This window comes from Oreochromis aureus, linkage group 7 (assembly GCF_013358895.1).
Source record: "Oreochromis aureus strain Israel breed Guangdong linkage group 7, ZZ_aureus, whole genome shotgun sequence".
In the NCBI taxonomy this organism is placed as follows: domain Eukaryota; kingdom Metazoa; phylum Chordata; class Actinopteri; order Cichliformes; family Cichlidae; genus Oreochromis; species Oreochromis aureus.
The window spans coordinates 56,480,391-56,496,481 of NC_052948.1; the positions used below are offsets into that span (position 1 = coordinate 56,480,391).

The window sequence follows — 16,091 nt, forward strand, 5'->3', positions numbered from 1 at the left end:
GGAATTGTACTGGTTTCTGTGGAAAAAGTTTGTGGCTCCTTTAAGTAAAAAGTATACAGAGCTGCAAAAAGTTATACGTTCATAAACTTAGTATCAACACCAAAATGTACCTGATCATAAATGTCAAACAAACTAATTTCTATCAGTATTTTTATTTCTACTTAAGTAAAAAGGTGGGGGGGTTGCTTTGTTTTTATGAATATTACTGCTACATTCATATGTCTACTGCATATTACTGCTATAGATTTTTTTGCTTCTGAAGTGCAGAACACACGTGACCGGGTTTGCTGCACTGCCAGAAGCAAGGACTTCCATTTTTTACAAACCAGTCTTTTGGACAGGCCCTTGGTTTTGAGTCACAGCTTGAGGGCCGCAAAAAAATTTAGTTTTATACCTGCGGGCTGTGGGACATCATAAGTTATTAATTGAAGACACCAGGGACTACTGATATCCATGAAAATCTCAGTTACAATAGTTGGTGGGAGTTGTTTAATTAGCCTAAATAAGCAAGCAGAAGAAGACCCCGTTTGCAGTTAGCAAAAGACATGTAGAAGCTCTTAAAATGCAAAAATGAAGATGAAAGTGGCAAGCCCACCTCCCAAAAGGCAAAATTTTTGTACACGTATAACCCTGACTTCCTGAAGTATGGGTTTGTGAATGGAGGAAACGAGGCAGACCCAATGTGTGGAGTGTGGACTAATCTTATCCAACGAAGCACTGAAGCCTTTGAAATTAAAATGGCATCTCGAAACCAAACATCCCACACTCGCAAGAAAGCCAGTGGAATATTTCAAGAGAAATATTAAAAGGAACTGCAAATACAGAAACGGTCTGTTGTGTCACTGACTGGTAACTCTAAATGTGTTTTAAAAGCTACCTCGTATCCAGACTTGTGGCACAGAGTAAAAATTCTTTCACTATAGTGGAGGAGTTGATTTTGCCTGCCGCTGTACATATGTGCCATGACATGATCAGAGAGACTGCTCCAAAGAAGCTACTGACCATCCTACTCTCAAACGACACTATGAACCACCGTATCACGGACATGGACTTAGACATACAGCATCAGCTTCTGGAAAGAATAAAAAGTAGTCCATTTTTTTCTTTGCAACTAGACAAGTCCACTGATATCACGAATGGTGCATTGCTGCAGATTTTTGTTCATTATCACTGGGACAGCAGTTTGCATGAAGACACGTTGTTTTGTGGAGAGCTACCAACACGAGCCATGGCTCAGGAGTGTTTCCACTGCATTGACAACTATTTCACTGAGAACAACCTGGACTGGCAGAAATGTGTTGGGGTGTGCATTGATGGTGCAGCTTCAATGACTGGCAGGCGTCATTAGGCAGATTCTTGATCGTGCACCAGAAGCTAAATGGACCCACTGTTTTCCCCACAGTGAAACCCTTGCAGCAAAAAAGATGTCACCAGAGTTCCACGAGGTGATGGGTGTAAGTGTGAAAACTATTGATTTCATTAAAAATAACTCCAGATGTTTTGCCAAGCTTTGTGAGGACATGGAAGCAGATCATGTCCAGCTGCTGCTACCACAGTGAGGTGAGATGGCTTTCAAGAGGAAGTGTTTGTTTGAACTGAGGAATGAGGTCTTTTCTTTTCTCACGGAGAAAAAAATCTCCTCTTGCACATCATTAAGCCAAGCTTGCCTATCTCTGTGACATTTTTTCACTGCTGAACGAGCTGAACATCTCACTTCAAGAGAGAAACAGCAACATGTTTTTTGTTGCAGACAAAGTCCACAAAGCAAGAGGAAACTTGCTTTGTGATCCCAGAGAAGGACACATGTGGATTTTGCACCCATTTTCTGTGGATCCCACTGAAAATGATGTTGCATTGCCCTCACATCTGCAGTCCCAACTTCTGGAAGTTTCCACCGACAGCACTTTAAAGTTGAAGTGGGGCAAACTGGACCTGGGCTCCTTCTGAATTGCTGTCTCAAAGGAGTACCCATGTCTGGCACTGAGAGGTCTGAAACTCTTTCTCCCATTCACAACGACATATCTGTGTGAATCATGATTTTCCATCGTGGCTTCAGCCAAGACCATAGCCCGAAACAGACTCTGAGAATGAGCCTTTCCCCCATTCCACCCAGACTGGACCTGGATTCGTGTCTCAGAGGCAGGCTCAAGTGTCTCATTAAGAGGTGAACATAAAAGGGGAGTTGCAGCTTGCCAAAAAAATGTTGTAACTGTTGTTGTTCATTTGTCTCAGATATAAAGAGTAACTTCTGGTTCTGCCAATGAAAAAAGGTTTACTGCTGAAGCAACTTTCATATTCACTCACAGATTATATGGCTATATTTTCATTTGCACTTTATTTAAATTTTATAAGTTTATTCATTTATTTTTAATTTAATTAGAAAATGATTTTTGAATATATTTATTTTATCACCACTTTGTTTATCCAATTTTGATTTTTCCCTTTTTTCTTGCCTATTTTGCTGTAGTAAAATTGAATTATTAATTATTTTTGTGTTATTAAGCCTGACTTGAGCCTTTCAATTTCTACTTGCAGTTTGATTTGTTCCATGAATTGTTAACCTATTTGGCATTTAGTTGTATGTGCAGGTTCAGATTTGATTTAGTTATTAAATATAAATCAAACCAAAAGAAACATCAATCTTTTCGATACATTGTTAATATCTGAATGGGGGCCAGATTTTTTTGTAGTGGAAAAGTTGGGCCCCGAGGTAAAAAAGATTAAGAACCCCTGGACTACACTATGCAATCACTTGAACACTGGAATCCAAAGTATAATCAAATAAACATAATATAGATTTATAAATAATATATAAATATCTTATTTGAATTATTTCTGGAGAAAAAGCAAGAAACAGAGACTGGTGGGTGAGCTCCAAACACTCCTATCAGCAGAGAGAGAGCAGGTCACTGTGCTGTACAATCATTTAAATATATCAATAAAACACTAGCTCTGCTTTCAAGGAGAAAATAAAACAGGCAGGAGTTTTCAGTTCTGACGTCGTCTGTTTTTTGCTTTTTTTACTTTCAACAGAGAATGTAATTTGCAGCATTAAGTGACTTAATCATCAGTTCAATCCATTACTCACATACTGCATCGCCATAAAGAATACATTTATACTATAAAAAGAAAAGCTAGAAAAACACATTCATTAATTACAGACAATCTATTTCTTAACAATTTTAATGACAGATGTATTTTTTCCTTTCCTATTTTTATTCCCACTGACACTCCTCTTGTGAATATCTAAACAACAACAGGAGTTATGCAGGTTCACTATGACCAAATCACCAGACCCACAGTAAAACATCATGCCAGTGTTACAAGATAAAGTTTAGGAAAGTTTCGCCATAGTTCAGAGGCTCCTCAGCAGAGGATGATTTAAAGATGTGCGGGTCAAGTCATCTACCTATTGGAAGGTTAGTGGTTCAATTCCTGGCTCCCCTAGTCTGCATGCCAAGTATCCTTGGGCAAGAAACTAACTCCAAGTTGCTCTCTGATGCATCCATCAGAGTGTGAATGTTAACTAGGAAGCACTGAAAAGCATAGAACAAAGTGCTTGTGTGAATAGCCGAATGTGACATGTTGTATAAAGCGCTTTGACTGCTCTGGAAGAGTAGAAAAGTGTTATCTAAGAATCTATTTAAATATAGTTTTTTTTTTTAGTCAATTAAAAATCAAACCTAATACTATGCCAGCTTTTAGCATTTTGATGACATGAATGCCCAAAAAACTTAAAAGCCATCCAAACACATCCAGAGTTTCAAGGCTGTGAGCAAAAACAAAACAAAACAAAACCAAAAACCCCAGCTGTAAATCAGTGTGGTTATTATAGTAAGAACTGCAGTCTTTTCTTTGTATATTTTATTTTAGAAATTGATTGATTGTGACCAACACAAATGTTACCAGATATAGAATTTTGTTGAAGCACACTCACTGATCACTACCGTCAGAAATGACTGTCTTTAACAGTCTCATTATTTTTCTTTCCTTGTTTGTGGATTTCTTCAAAACATCTGCTGATTACAATTACTGACAGTCCGGTATAATAACTAGCTTTGTTTGGAACCGTGCATGGCTTTTCTGGATCATTGTTTCACAGAAAAGCATTATCAAGAGGTAGTGATAGCCAAATTGGCCAGCAGATGTCACTGTGGAGATGGATGTTGGATTGTTTCGAACCCTTAAAAAGAAAACATTGCTAGAGAGGAAACAATGACGACATTAAAGAGAACACAGGGATATGCAGATAAGATATACACAGGAGATTTGGGTTGCGTAGAAACACTTAGGTAACAAAGCTGAACACAGTCTGAGACAGGGGAAGCAAAATCGAACATAATACACATAACACAGGAGCCTATCAAAATAAAACGCTTGACACTTGTACTGGGGAGAAACAGACATAGAGACATGACAGACGAGGAAGACAAAGGAGATAGATAGGAGATGAACATGAAGGGAGAAAACACAGGGACAGGGCTACAAGCACAGACAGCCATGAAGACGGAACACAGAGAGAACAGACAGGCATGGGAAGGAACAAACGTAACAAAGCAAGAACCAGAAACTAGGACATAGATGCTCAGATGCACTAGAAAAGACAAAACCTAAGGTTAACAATACAGAGAACAAATACAAAACCAGAATATGAAAATCTCTTTAATTCAAAAGACACATCAGCAAACTTGTTGACTAGCTTAAGTTAAAATTACTGTTTGCTAAAGGTACGCAGCCCATGGCCACAGTGTTTTTTCAGCCTCTCATACATCGCAGACTGATAACATCTCAATTTTTATCATGAAAAAATTAAAATGAATGAAATGAAATAAACATGTTCATCTTACATGCTGTCCTAACGGCTACTATCATGGTTGCTAGGGTACAGAAGCAGCGCTATAGACTACACTTGTGGCGGAACACCAGGTGGCTCCACTCACACCCAAGTTGAAGGGAAGTGTCGGGTTGGAGATTTTGGCGCTTTTTGTATGTGGAGTTCTGGTGAGTCAGTTAATAAAGTTGGAGTGAGACACTGAGACCTCTCCTGTTGTCTTTACATACTTCCACATTGGTGACCCCTGTGGTGAACATGCTAAGGTTCGAAGACGAAGCCAGCTCCGGCCTGGGAGCATCGGCCGCCGCCGGACTTCCACCTCCGCCGATGGCTGCGTTTGCTGTGGCGCTTAAATTGCCGGATTTTTGGATTCACAACCCTCCTCCCTCCTTCGATCCATCTGTGCTATCCCTCAACCTGCTTTTGCACTCACTTCGGGTTCCTGGTCTGGTGCACCATTGCCTGCCTGACACTTTTGTTCCAAAGACTTTAGAGACTGCTAAGTTTGTTTTTGTCAGGCACGATGCCCACAGGACACCGCTGCATCCGCTGTATGACAGCCCATTTAGGGTTATCGAACCGGGCCAGAAACATTTTGTTTTGGATTTTGGGGGTCGTAGGGAAACTGTGTGTTGACAGACTTAAACCTGCACATATTCTTCCGGACAGTCATGTAGTGCCGGCCCAGGCCCCTCGCCGTGGCTGCCCTCCTTCCACGGGGTTAACAGACTCTGGTTTTCCCCCCAGGACTACCCCCCAACCACCGGCATTTGAACTTCCTCCTGCCTTTCCTGCTCGCCTTCACCAGCCTTGTTCACAGGATGGACCTTCCTCTGCCAGTTCTCTCCCTCCCAGGTTCAGTCGTTCGGGCCGTTTGCTTAGGCCCAGGGTCCTGGACTAAAAAGAGACCTTACTGGGTGTTCGGGGGGGGGGAGGGGGCGACCACCAGGTGGCTCCACTCACACTCAAGTTGAAGGGAAGTGTTGGGGTGGACATTTTGGTGCTTTTTGTATGTGGAGTTCTGGTGAGTCAGTTAATAAAGTTGGAGTGAAACACTGAGACCTCTCCTGTCGTCTTTACATACCTCCACACACTGTCCAATTTACCAGGTCCTCACTTCCAGTCATCGCAGCCTTCGACAGTCAATACAATCCCATCAAATCAGCTGACCTCAATGCCAGCTTAAATCAGCTGATGATCAGCTGATAGCCTTCTAAAATTACATTGTCAAATCTCATACAAGAAGCGCCATTTAGGTGCCTTTATGCTCCCCCAGTAGCTGTACATCTGCAAAATACCTTGCAACCCACCTGACCCGCAGCTCCTCCTTTTATGATGTTTCTGACTTCGTCTGAACCAATCTGTTGTCACTTGTTCTATGTTGGGGTCTTGCTGGTGGTTTCCCCACCTCTAGCTTTCAATGAATGAACCTTAAAGATTAGGAAGGTCACAGAAACTGGGAGTCTATGCCAGCTTTCCTGGTGAACATAGAGAAAGGGGCCCATGGGTCAGCTTGAACAGTGGGAGGGATCACTGAAGTCCCAGTGATAGAGTATAGCCCACTTCAAGGTGATCAGCCCCTAATACACTACATGTAGATTGGGAGTCCCTCCTGAAGGCCCACCACCCAGAGTAGGCACCCTAGCACCCTAGGGGTCAGATGTATTATGTTTCTTGTGGCATATTATGGTGATCCAGGGTAGGGGCCCTGGCAGTCAAATCCCCGGCTACTGAGGCTAACTTATTAGGACATGGACATCGCCTCTGCTGTGGAAGGAGCCTGAACTAGTGTGTGAGGTTGGAAGACACTGACTAGAAATCCTCGGGTTCACCTCAACACACAGTTCACAGTCACAACCAAAAGAAGTCATAGCACACATTTTTATTGCTATGCAGATGTTACCCAGCTTCCTCTATCCATGAAGCTAGATGACACACACCATTTAGTTCTGTTGCTGGGATGTCTTAAAGACATAGGCTGTGTCCAACTTCAGGGGCTTCAGGCCGATTAGGTCACAGCAAGGCAACAAAGGTTGTCGAAATTCGAAAGCTGCTCCAAATGTGGCCCACAATTGTATCCACAGAGGTGGGAAAAGGGTTCGGGTGTATCCTTCATGGCCCAACCTATCCCAGGATTCATTGAAAATCAAAGGTTGAAGAAATTTTTGGCTTTTCTACCAAAGCTGGGTCTGTTTGGCGGCGTGAAGCCGCACGTACTTAAACATTTTATGATAAACCAAGCAGACGGGTCACTCTTTAAGCTAAGTGCATTTACAGGGACCAAACATCTGGCCGTGAACTGTGGTGAGGAAACAGACTCAGCTATGCTGTGCTAAAGTTTATAGTTAAAAGAGCTCTCATCCTGTATAAAACACTAATAATAAGAGACGGGACAGAGGATCTCCACCCCTGATGAAACACCAGGACAAATTCAGCAGTGTGTGAGGAAGAGGAGAAGAAAAAGGAGACAGCAGGAGAGATGGAGAGGGGAACAGGGGGAGAATAGACAGCTGTTCTCTATAATTGAGGGATTGGTGAAAACATTTAAAACAATTTCTAGATATTTGTTTGCTGTATTTGCAGAAGTATCTCCAACATATACTACAGCTGCATACAGGGAACCACTCACTGATGTTCTGCAGGACCGGATCTGACAGTTAAAGACAGAAAAATAAATGGAACCACGGACAACTTTGATAATGCTTTGATATATCCAGGATATATTTAGTTAAAATATTGTTTTCATCAAAGTGAGATTGTGCTGGTTTCAGTTGGAAAAGCATGCAGCTCATTTAAATAAAAAGTTCAGAACTAGAAAAGTTGTACATTCATAAAGTATGTAAGTATTTTATAAGGATGTCATGTTTCTGTATCATCTCTCTCCTGTTAGACTCTTTTATCCTAACATCAGCCTGTTTAAATTATACTGCAGTTTTCTCATCCAATAAGAAATATTTACTGCATCACTTTGCCTTCCATTTTATCTGAAACATACAAGGATCAAATCTTTTTAGTTTTTTTTTTTTTTGGGGGGGGGGGTATGGAATATAACTCAAACTTAAATGTAAAGTAAAGCTAAATATAACTAAAGCTTTGAGACAGTGGTCACTGTATAGTAAAATCTATCTGACAGTCACACATATAAATGTTATAAATGTTATGAAATAGAAATATATACCTTGAATTTTAACTGAAATGTAATATTTGAGACAACAGAGTTAAATTCCACCACTGAGCATTTTTTTTTTTCAAAAAATGCGCAAGGTGTGTATATATAGTAAAATATCAACTATGTAAATCCTGTTACGTTTGCACCATCAAAATGAAATGAGAGTAGTCTCATGAGCTACACTAGCAAAATAGCTAGCTAAACTTAGCATCATTATTGGCTAAAGGGACTCATGGCTGTGGTGTTCTCCCAGATATATCACATAAAATACAGATTTTCTGTATTTCTGTTGAACATGCTGTCAGCCATAGCTGTAGCTGCTTATGTTGCAGTTTCTAGGCAACAGAAACCACATGTTGTAGGCTAGACCATCCAATTTAACGGCCTTGGACATCCGGTCTTCGTGGCCTTTGAATTCCAGTCTATAGGCCTATAGTCTGTAGTCCAGGTCCCTCGAAGGATGCAACCCCTGAATTTAGACACAGCCATAAAGACATGAGTGACCTGTAATTTCTTGCTTCTAAATTCACATATGCCATGGTTCTGGGTTTATTCACCCAGCATTTTGAGTTTCATGCCTTTTGTATTATTATATTCTAATTTTTTAAGGCTCAGTTAGTTCTGTTTCAGTTCTCTGTTTCCCTATGTTGGTTATGGTGTCGTGTCTTCAGTGTGCGAGTCTGTCATGTCCCCTGTGTTTCAAAAGATGAGAGCGATGTGGGATGCATCCCCTCCCTGAAGTTAAAGATCAGATTGAATGACACAACCCCAGTAAGACGCACATACATCTCAGTCCCCAAGCCACTCCACAAGGAGGTGAAGGAGTATTTGGAGGACCTGTTGAACAGAGGATGGATTCAGAAATCCTGATCCCCCTACTCATCACCCATCGTCTGTGTGCGCAAGAAGGATGGAAGTCTGCGTCTCTGCGTGGATTACCGTGAGTTGAACCGGAAATCCATTCCTGACCGTCACCCCATCCCTCGTGTTCAAGACATGTTAAACAGCCTGACTGGGAGTGCATGGTTCTCAGTGCTGGACCAGGGCAAGGCATACCACCAGGGTTTCCTGGAGGAAAGTAGCAGACCCCTCACAGCCTTTATCACACCTTGGGGCTTATATGAGTGGGTAAGGCTCCCCTTTGGTTTGTCCTCGGCTCCAGCAGAGTTCCAGCGCAGTATGGAAGAGTGCCTTGCAGGCTTGAGGGATGAAATATCTCAGCCATATCTGGATGACAATTTGGTCCACAGCAGATCATTTGAGGGCCACCTGCGTGATCTGAGGGAGGTCCTGCGCCACTATCAAGCGCACGGGGTGAAGCTGACCCCCAAAAAGTGTGAAGTGTTTAAGGGCAAGGTGAAATTCCTGGGAAAGATTGTATCCAAAGATGGCTACTGCATGGACCCTGCTGAACTGGCACCAGTGCAAGCACTAAAAAACCGCAAACCTGAGACTGTGGGAGACCTAAGGAAAATGCTAGGTTTCCTGTTATACTACCGCCCCTACATTCCAAACTTCTCACACACTGCCAAGCCACTATACCAGCTGCTATCGATCGGAAAGATTCAAGTGATTACTGACAGAAGATCAACGGTAATCAGGCAGAAAGGACAATGGAAAAAATCAGACCAACTCCACTCAAGCCAGCCAATCACATGGACGGAACAACACCAGGCTCTATGCCAGCTTATAGAACACCTGCTGAGTCCACCACTCCTGGCATACCCTGACTTCGAAAGACCATTTGTGCTGCACTGCGATGCCTCTCAAGAAGGGCTTGGTGCAGTCCTGTACCAGAGACAGCAGAGCAAACTGGTTGTCATTGGGTATGGGTCGAGAACTCTAACAGCTCCAGAAACTAACTACCACCTCCACTCTGGAAAGCTAGAGTTTCTAGCAATGAAGTGGGCAATCTGTGAGAGATTTCGGGAGTATCTGTATTACGCACCTTCTTTCACAGTGTATATGGATAACAATCCGTTGACCTATGTCCTGACTACAGCGAAGCTAAATGCTACAACACACCGGTGGGTTGCTGAGCTAGCAGATTTTAACTTCTCAATCAAGTATCGGCCAGGAAGGGCTAATGGCGATGCTGATGGGTTATCACGGATGCCACTAGACATGGAGGAGTACATGCGCACATGCTCACAGGAAATGAAACCAGAGGTAATCACACCTGCTACACAGGCGCTCCAGCTGAAAGCCCGTGAACATGAGCCATGGATGTGTCCGGATACCATAACCACAGCATGTGCTGATGTAGAGCATGAACGAGTAATGGCCCCAGTGACACAGATCTCCAAAGAGACACTAAAGAAAGCACAGGAGGATGATCCAGTCATTGGCAGGGTGCGAGAATATGTTATGACAGGACAATGGCCTCCTTGGAGAGGAAGAGACAGGGGTGAAGACACTTCAGTTCTAAGCTGGGAAAAGAGTAAGCTGTACCTTGACAAAGACGACATCCTGTACAGGAAATCCGCTGCTCGAGCTCAGCTAGTGTTACTCACAAAATTCCATCAGCTGGTGTACAAGGAGCTCCATGAGGAGATGGGACATCTCGGAGTGGTCCATGATCAATTCTATTGGCCACATATGCAAAGACATGTGGAACATTATGTGACCAAGGTGTGCAGTTGCTTGAAACGGAAACATCCAAGCAAACCAACTAGAGCACCGTTGGTCAACATTGTCACCACATACCCTTTTGAGATGGTCTCAATAGACTTCCTACATCTGGAGAGTTGTAAAGGAGGATATGAGTACATTCTAGTCGTGATGGATCATTTCACCCGGTTTGCACACACTGTAAAATGTAATTCTAGATGTTTGTTATTTCAACATATTATTCTATATCAGTTTGACGATAGATGACTGAAGTTGTTGTTATAACATAGAATTACAAGTTAAAAACGTCCCAATTACACCAAAAAAAGCTAACTTGAAAACTCATGTCCAGCTAAATCAGCAACTTATGTGAACTTGACAATGTGGGTAAGTTGAGCACAGCAGGATTCAAAATTGCCTCACGTGACTGCTACCGAGGTGCATCATGGGGAATTGGCGGTTAACGACATGCTCATTTTACTTGGACGTTTTCTAATCGTCTTCTTTGGAATCTGCTTTCAAGGTGAGTAACATTGGTTATAACTATAAGGAAAGAGAGCTACAAAAGTTGGAACATGTTTTGAATTTATGGCATGATGTGTGTTTTTCTCTTTTACCGAAATGTTTGCTTTAGCTAATATAACTTTAGCCGACAAGGTCCAGCTTGTGTGTCATGACCAAACTTGACCTAATAAACTGACACATGGCCTTTTTTATGGGTTTAATGTGGCACTGACCAAATCACAAGTATTGTGCCGCTAGCTTTAAGGTTGTGCACTCAACCACTGTTGCGATATTAGCAAGCTAACTCAGCTAATTAATAAAGCTTATTTCATATTGTCTCTGTACTTGTAAATTTCTTTCAAGTTCACAGGCTGTTGTATTTTGGTGGAAGTTCATTTTGGCAATATTTCCAATAACTGACTGGGTTCAAAAAGACCTTTTTAGCGGGACTCCGATGCTTGTTGTCATCTGTTTACCCCTATGTAATCACTTAAGTTATTAACTGCTGCATGCTAAGCTGCAAGAGTGCACTGAGGACTGAGACAAAATATGGTCTACAAACCAGCATTATATTAGTTTTTATCAGATAGTCCTCCAGTGTGTTTATTTTTTGCTTTAATTCTATTGTGCAGTTATTTGTTACCCTGAAATGCTTTATGCTTAACAACAGCTCACTATTTTGACTTATTTTTGAACTCTTGTGATCAGTATGACCAGATTGTGTGAGTTTCCATACTAAAAGAGCTGTAGTGATAAAATAATTGGCATCAGAGACACTGATTTTTGGCATGGTATACTGCAGAAGTTTTTTTTTTTTTTTGCATAATTTACCTTTTAATTAAACTGCATTCTCTGTATTGTAACAAAACTAACATTGTTTATATGTCAGAAAATTAGCAAACATGAATAAATGGCGAAAACAATATAATTATAACATATATTTTTATTTTACTTATTTTAGGTCTGTGAAGCCAAACTTGATGCTGGGGATTTATTTTTGTCAGTGGAGTCAAATGGTAAGTTACAATTTGTGCATTTTGTCATACTGGAAACACCACAGATTATATTGTAACTTAATAGCTCTGTAGAACAAATGATATAAAGATTGTAGTGTCAGGGTACTTCTTAAGAAGTAATATGGCACTATTGATGATCGCATGCAGGTGGCATAAACTAAATATTCAGATGTGTTACCAACAAATGATTCATTAACAAAAGCAATGGAGCAGACTGTTTAGGTTCTTGTGGTTGTAATAACATCCATAACTGCAGGTTTGTCATTAATTTATTTTCACAGGTCTAGATGATCACATCTGTCTTTGTCATTTAAATGAGGTGGACTTGCAAACTTTGCGCTCTTTTGGGTAAATTGCTGTCCACTACATATACACAGAATGTGCACAGTATTTCAGATCTAAAAAGGAGTATGTAATGGACTTGCTGGCTTTAATGTAAAAAGCCTGTTGTGTAACTTTAATGAGGCAGTTGGACTAAAACAGTATTGCTCATCAAGGTAAACATCTGAGGAATAAGGAAATTGTTACTTGTCCTTTTACTCAGTGTTCTTTTTAATCGCACGTTTACTAAAGTTTTACATCACATAAGTCATTTTCACAATCATTCTACTTTAAAAGATTTCGAGACAGAGCTTATTGTTCTCTGAACTTCCTTGTTTGCTGAACGGCAGGTAAAGTGCATCTTTTGTTTGTTTGCTTTTGTGTGTTTGTGTTTTCTCTAATGGGCCTCAGATGACTGTTTGCTTAAATTTGGGTCTCAAAGAATCTTTTTTTTATTCTGCCTGTACTCTCCACCCCTCTTCTTCTATTGCTCAGGTTGAAGCAGAATTTGCCCGTCTTACATCTGTTGACCTGAAAGGGTTCCTTTTGCTGTGCTTGACCATTATGGAGAGGTTCGTGGAGCTGTACAAAATCAAGAGCGGCATAGGAGGGCTAACTAGGCTCATAAGATGCTTGGTGATGATGTAAGTGTTCAACTGCGAAATCTAATCCTTTGTTTAAGTTTTAGGTTATCCAGTTCAACTGATGAACTCATTGAAAGAAAGCTGATAAGTAAAGTCTGTCATCATATTTCACAACTGGACATTTAGTGTGGTAACTTTTACAGAATCTATGTATATTGGTGGTAGGTTGGATATCATATTCTACTTGAATGTCCTGATAAGCTTGATTCAAAATCTCCAATGATAATCATATATTGATGGAATTATGTATCAAAAAGCTGTGAATTTGGAGCTGTCTACATGCTTCATAAACACTGTTTAAAAAGTGTTTTTGTTTTCTTTTGACTTCTTTGACCAGAGCCCTACACAAAGGAAGAGGACAGAGGACCTCATTTTCTAAAGGAAGATCCCTCACACACTTTCAAGACTGTGAAGGTTAGCATTGTTTCTTTTAGTAAATTTAATAATGACAGCACCACAGTGGATTTTAAATGAAACGTGTACTTTTTCCTCACCAAATGTATTATTACAAGATCTTTGACACTGGATTTGGTCTAGGTTTCAGAGAAACTAACTGGCAAGCTAGCATTGATATTATTAGTGTCTTGTGTTTATTCATGTCTTCACCAGGGTCTTTGACATTTCGCTGCTGTACTGTTCACTTCAGCTTTACGTTTGATTTCTCACATTGTATATTGTAATGGCAGAGATATTAGGATATTTAAGGGGCTGCAGTGGCTGCTACAGCTGTGGGGGCAATACTTTGGTGAAATGTCCTGGACCCTGGAAAAGAGACTGTGTAGACTGGGTAAGCAATTAAAGGTTACTGGCCGAGAGTCATTGGGCAGCTGGGTAAAGGTGGATGTTGATATTCAGTGCCAATTATGCAACCTGTTCAGCCATGTCTATATGCTCTTTTTTCATGCTGTTAATATAGGGGAAAAAAATAAACTTTAATCAATAAACTGATTAAAGAAGCATTGTCTATGGAGCCATAATCTGATCCTGTAGTGTAGCTGCAGTTTGCACATTTCATGTATTCTCAGCCAGATTTGGTTTAGAGCACAGCCAATATTTAGCATAAGTAGATTTAAATTCACACACACTGATGATGGCAAGCTACATTGTAGCCACAGCCGCCCTGGGGCGCACTGACAGAGGCGAGGCTGCCGGACACTGGCACCACCGGGCCCTCTGACCACCACCAGTAGGCAACAGGTGAAGTGTCTTGCCCAAGGACACAACGACTGAAACTGTCGGAGCCGGGGCTCGAACCGGCAACCTTCCAATTATAAGACGAACTGTCAACTCTTGAGTCACGATTCAGTCATCCACCCATGTGTGTGAATGACTGAATGTGTAAAGCGCTTTGGAGTCCTTAGGGGACTAGTAAAGCGCTATACAAATACAGGCCATTTACCATTTAAATTGAAAATTTTGTTTGAATTCTGCAATTGAAGACATGCTCAGTTATTTATGAACATGGTCTTTGTTTAAAGCAAGAAATGGATTTGTAACATGGGGTGCATATCTCATTCTGAAAAACTTTAACAACTAATAAGTGTTACCCAAAGCCAATCACCATCATCCAAGGCATCAGTATGGCTCTTCTTTGGAAAGACATGAATTGTTAAGCACAAGGGATATTGTGTAATTGTAATTGTGTAATTTATTTTATTTTTTTTTTGGTCTTTGAACCCTTTTATAGCCGACAGGTATTGAAGACACGTTTTCTAAGAGGATGAAAGTTGGCATTGCGATGGTGAAAGAAGAAGACATCATCGATGTGTTGGTTGTCCTTGAGGCGGCAGTAATCCTGTCTAATCTGAGGATGTCTCAAGTGCCATTTCCATGCTGATGGGCCTTCTTTTTGCCCTCAACATAGACTATCCAAAGGAACTTAAGGACATCTTTGAAGTCATTCAGAACATCCTAATGAACATTGGTGGAAGGCAGTGCATCTCACTAGTGCATGGTCTAAGAAACAGACTCTTGCAGAAAGCCATGCAGAACTGTAATTGTATGCTCACAGCATACAATTGCCTTAGTGTTAAGGACAGTTTTATTTTACTGTTTGTTTTTTATTCTTGCAAGTTCTCATTCTCACTTTTGTATGTCACTAAATGACTACACTTTACATTCCAGATTAGACAATTACTCATTTGTTCATGGTTTAAGAAACTTATGTGAACAACAATATAATGGTGGACTTTGCAGATGCTTATCTCATGCAAGTCAGTAGTTTTTCCTTTGTTTTGCAATTGAGCAGACTCAAACTGATGTTTCTGAAATATCCATATTATCAAATGTTTCAGAAGCATGCACTCATTTTCAGAGATATTGGTTCTGTGGAATTTGTTGCAATTGTAAACGAAGACAAATACAAGAGTTTGATGTCTTAGTTGTTATAAACTGATCTTTACTGTCACTTATCAAAGGTTTTGTACTATTTTAATATTTCAAGTTTTATGCTAACAGGTGTGACTGAGCACAATGAAGTTTAAAAATTTTGCAAATGTAAAGAATAACTTTTCTAAAATAGCAAGTGTTCCGTTGATACATTACATTAATGCAGACTTTATGTTGTTACTTCACAAGAATCACTACTGCTCCTAGAGTATTGGTCAGAATTTAATCTTCACCCAAACTGGGCTCAAGACCAAGTTCAAATTTATTGTTTCACAGGAGCAGCCTTTGAGTTTTGATGGATTGTGAGCCTGATGAGCTACGTCACTGATTTTTCTGTTTCTCAGATGACTAAGATGGCACAATAAATGGTGAATGTTGGGTGCTCATTAGTAATTGTCTTGTCATGTTCTTAAAACAAACTTTCTGTATGAAATGATCAGATAGACTTTAATGGAATCTGTGGGGTTTATTTTTTTTCTGTAAACAACAGAAAATTAATTTAAAGGAATGTAGATATTTAAACCTGAGATCTAAGATGAACCTAACAGGTAGTTTTGCTGAAATGGATGTTAGAAAGCTAAAAAAACAAAACTTAAGATGTTTAA

General features: G+C 40.6%; 1 protein-coding gene across 5 annotated transcripts in view; it reads right to left on the reverse strand.

Annotated features, from left to right (window-relative positions):
• The window catches only part of LOC116329311 (seizure 6-like protein), a 120,558-nt gene that overhangs the window by 27,950 nt on the left and 76,517 nt on the right, over positions 1-16,091 (reverse strand). The gene's annotated exons all lie outside the window — the stretch shown is intronic.